A 5,214-nucleotide genomic window follows, 5' to 3' on the forward strand; every position below is an offset into this window, starting at 1 on the left:
CTTTTCAAAACGAGTTTCTGGTTAAATGCATATCACTTTTTATCTTTTAAAATTATTTTACTTAAAATTATTTTAAAAGATATTTTAGGTATTTGACATACCTAACCCAAAGGTCGATGGCGACTCCGAATCATTTATTATTTTAATAAGTTGGGTCGCTCCCCGCCATAGTTCTTAAAAAGCTTAAGGACCGTTCTGACAATTAATATGCTTAATAAATGAATTGAATATTCTTTGATGCTGGATGAAATCAGATATAATAGTTGTTTATTGTCTTACGCTAGGTAACATCAAATATCTTATTGCTATTAAAATGATTATGAGATTGAGTCATCGAGCCATTAATTAGTAGGTGATTGATCACACTCTCGAGTAGTATACATACGAATGTTGATAAGTGTGGTATATTAATAGAATGGTAATGTTATGTCATAAGATACTCACTAGACTTGAAGAAATACGTCGAACGTCGATAAATAATTAAGAAAGAAATATATTATATGCATTACCTTTATTTTTATATCTGGTTCGTATCCTTACGTTAATGAATTTTAGAAAATATAGTAAATCATATGTATGTTACTAAGCTTTGTAGCTCAACGTTCAAATTATTTTTATGAGTAGGTTATAGGTTTCTTGGATCATGATGAAACGTCATCATCGGATACTCAGTGAGAATTTCAAGTATAATAAATGATTAGGATTTTTTTAGAAATCACTAGTATTATTAAAAATATATCACAAATTACAACGAATATTTATCATCATAATCGCTTAGAATATTTTCTTAAAATCATTGACACAAAAACTAATAACTTAAGATCACATAAAGATCATACAATAAAAGATTAGAAAATCTAACCAAATCTCGAACAATGATAGATACAAATAAATTTGATCGCATCAAGAAATGAACCGCAAAAGAGGATCAAACTACTGAAAGATCACCGACAAAACATCAAATCAGTGCCGAGCGATGTGAAAAAAAAACAATCCACGAACGCAAATCAAGTATCCAAATTCAATCTGAGGGTCCAAAGCAGGGAATATTAACATGATAACAGATAAGCGTCATCTTAATCAGTCGCGACGATGTTAAATCAACCCCTTAAAAAGATAAATGAAAAACAACGATCAAACGAATGAAAACGTGCCAAATAGAGAAAAACGTGTAATAAAGGCAAACTTATTAAAGATTAAAACCAAGAGAAAAATAAATATACGATATAAAAATAAAAAAATAATAAAAAATATTAATGATCAACAACCAATATTAAAATTAGTGTTAATATAGGTCAACAAAAATAAAAAAAAATATAAATGACACACCACAAATGAAAAAAAACTAACTACTTTTATTTTTGACAAAACGGTAAATGATTAATTAGATGGGAATGTAAGAGTTGTATTTGATATTTTTATTTTTGACAAAACGGTAAATGATTAATGTGAACACACTATTTCGTCCCATCCTCATACCACACATTTATATATTTATGTTTATATATATATATATATATATATATATATATATATATATATATATATATATATATATATATATATTTATTTATTATTTCATATCAATTGCAGGTCCATTCTGGCCCACATGGGACCCAAAATCAACTACCCAATGTTAAGCCCATTCCAAGCCAAACCCAATGCAACCCTATCTCTCTTTCCTCGTCCAACGCTGCTTGACTGAATGCGTAGAGACCTCACTGCCGGGGACTCTTCACCCCACGGCCGGTTTCCTCGGAATTTTGGTTGCATGAAACATCAAGTCAAAACGGATTAGAAACGTGGGACTCTCAACAACAAATGAGCAAGTATTTTAGTCCAAATAGGACTCAAAAATCAAGCTAAAAATAGTGTTTTTTTAGTATAAATAACCATTGTAATCAACACTAGAGGACACACACGAGATTATCACAGAGAGATTACACAAGAATCACACACAATATTACATAGTTTATACACGAGCATTACGAGAGAAAACACCAGCAAATACGAGAAATCGAAGCAAGTCTTGTAACCGTTCGAAAGAGAAATAAAAGGTTTAATTTCTTTTTACCTTCGTTTTGATTTTCCTTAGCTTGCATTTTGTTTTTGGCTTGAAGAGTACTCAATACGCTGATGAAAAAAGGGGAGATTGAGACTTTTAATGTCAGATCCGCTCTTCCCTGAGGCACGTTTTAAAAAATGGCTTGGTTATTCGTAATCTATGCGAGAAGAGCCTTCGAAAAAAGTAAGCTTTTATATTTTTCGCCACCGATGAACGGCGGTCGACGCCGTTCAAAGGCGGTCGGCAAGGCGACGCAACCATCGGTTCTTGGAAAACCAGGCGTTCGTTCTTCGCGAGGAAGAACAGTTAAGAGCACAACGAAGGGGAAGGAGCTCTCGATTTTTTTTTAAAATGAAAGAATGAAGTTTTAATTTTTTTTAAGTTTTATAGCTAAACCGTCGAACCGACCGACCCGACCCATACCCGCAAAAGGGGATCCATGTGTTTTTAAATAAATGGAGAAACCTCCATTTGGTCACTCCATGTTTTAAAACATTCAATTTCGCCCCTAAATCAATTTTAATCCTTAATTGGCTTTGAATTTGGCCCCAATCTTGGATTTTCATTCATATTAGTCCTTTATTTATTTTTATTTGTTTCCTATTATTATTCGTATCATGGTACATATATTTTAATTATTTTGATTTTTTTTCGTTATATATATTGTTTTATGCATGTAAATATTTTACTTATAAACTTATTATGATTATACGTATATTATGACTCTCTTTGTTTGATTATTTTTCTATTATATTCTATCATTATATATATATATATATATATATATTTCTTTTTTGTTATTTTGTTTATTTTTCTATTTTATTTCAGTTTCTTTATTTTCATTTTGCTTAATTTATTTACTTCTTTATCTTCATTTTATTATTATATTTTTTAGCTTTACTTATTTATTTTATCGTCTTTGTTTCATTCGTTTTTATTTATTTTTCTTGATTTCATTACCTTTTTTTCATCTAACGTGTTTCTTTTTTAAGGACGATTTCAAATCAAGCAAAGGTAAGTTTTGGATCATTATTTTACCTTTTAATTTAAACTGTCAATTTTCTAAATAAGACAATTGAAAATTACGTAGTACCGAAAGGGCAGTTCAAGGGTGCTAACCCTTCCTTGACTGTAATCGACTCCCGAATCCGACACATCTTTGGAAAGACGCAGATCAGGTAAGAAATAAGGTATCCGATCAACCTGTTTTATTCTTAAAATAAATGATCGGTGGCGACTCCAATTCATTTTCCTAAGTCGAAGCCCAAATTTGTGGTCCAACCGAAAGTCAATTCCGACAGCTTGGCGACTCCACTGGGGACACAGGTAAGTGAGTCAGGCTAAGGTAATTTTCAGTTGTCTTTTTAACGAAAAGGGTAAGTTTAAATTTTAAGGTAACATTTCGATCCTTTTACTTACTTTTGATTATATTTTCGAGTAAATAGTTGTACTAATTGTTTTCTAATGATTTCAGCCTTCAAAGTTTTTTTCACTTAAGGCTTTAAACTTGAGCTCTAAACCCTATTTTAAGTGGGGGTGAAAGAGACGCATTCGTGTGAATTTATTCACCGCATATGCCTAGCAAGTAGCCTTCGGGATTCATATACCTTATGTCTTCATGTGAATTTATTCTCCGCATAGACATAAGGGAATGTGTCCCCTCGAGTTTAACTTAGTCCACACAAGCCTGTGATGGGTTTAGGACTAAGGGTCTAGTAAGCCTAAGGGGGCACCGACGAGGAGAACTCGGGTACCGTTTTTTTAGAACCTGAACCGGGAGATTATGGAGAATTAGAGCCTACCCTAAAACCATATTCCAAAACCTAGGATATTTCTACCCTAACCATGTTTCTTTTTTTCTTTCCCTTTTATCATTTTATATTTATTTATTTATTTATTTTTATTCAGAGCCTTGGTTCAATTCTGGAACCTGGGATACAGTTGCTTTACTTTTAATCAAGAGGACATGGTGCCCACCATTGAAGAATACACTACACTGTTGCACTGTGAAAGTATCAGACTAGAGAGGGCCTACCTTAAACACATTAAAAGCCAGCCTTTCAAGAATGCACTAGCCAAAGTTGCCGGGGTTGAAGAAAAATGTGTAACTGACCGGGCTCGATGTAAAGGCAATGGGGAAGGAATTGCTTGGCTTCATATCAAGCAACTGATGAAGAACCATCCCGATGAGTGGAAGGCAATAGACCTATTTGCACTGGGTATGTATGGTCTGATTATATTCCCGAAGACTTTGGGTTACATTGATGCTGCTGTGGTAGAGTTGTTTGAACAACTCCCGAAGCGAGTCAACCCAGCACCAGCCATCTTAACCGAAACCTTTCGATCTCTCAACCATTGCAGAAGAGCTGGCGGAGGAAGGTTCGTTGGGTGTACTCAGCTCCTTCAAGTCTGGATCCACAACCACTTCTAGAAGACTAACGGAGTTGCTTACCGCCGATTGAGCACCACTTATTCACCTTTGGGAGAATTCATCACTAGGAAGTGGCATGAAGGTGCTTCAAAAGAAAAGTGGATGAAAGTCTTTACGCAACTTCAAGATCGAGATATTACTTGGAGAGCCCCTTGGTTGTTCCTCGGTGACGTTCTTTTCTGGTGTGGGGATTCTAATACTATGATCTTACTAGGACTTTAGGGTGCAGTTGAGTACGCTCCGTTGTTAGCACTTAGATAGTATGGGGCACATCAGTTTGTTCCCGCAACATACGGACTAATTAAATCAGAATTTGTGTATAGCGGTGACAGTTATAAGAAGATGATCAAGGAAGCAGCCGATTCATGGAAGCAAGTATTTCGGATGGATGTTGTAGCTGCCAGAGACATGCTTTCTCCAGATTATGTGGAGTGGCGAAGATTGAGAAAGAATGATAACGTCCCGGTGCCAGACTGTGAAGACACTCAGACTATGTAAGAACATCTCAGGCCTGTCCCTTCTGGACTTGAGATAGGCAAGGCAGAGTTTGAAGCTGTGAATAACGAGCTGAAGCAGAGAATTAAGGAACTTGAAGCTAAACGTTATCAATGGAAGCTCGATGCCGACTCACAAAAAGATAAAGAAGACAAACTGGAAAGGGAACAAAAGAGAGTCCGTTTTGAGCTCGAAGACTTAAGAAAAGGCTATCAAGATAAAG

The sequence above is a fragment of the Hibiscus syriacus genome, unplaced genomic scaffold (genome assembly GCF_006381635.1).
Source record: "Hibiscus syriacus cultivar Baekdansim isolate YM2019G1 unplaced genomic scaffold, ASM638163v2 tig00003507_pilon, whole genome shotgun sequence".
In the NCBI taxonomy this organism is placed as follows: Eukaryota; Viridiplantae; Streptophyta; class Magnoliopsida; order Malvales; family Malvaceae; genus Hibiscus; species Hibiscus syriacus.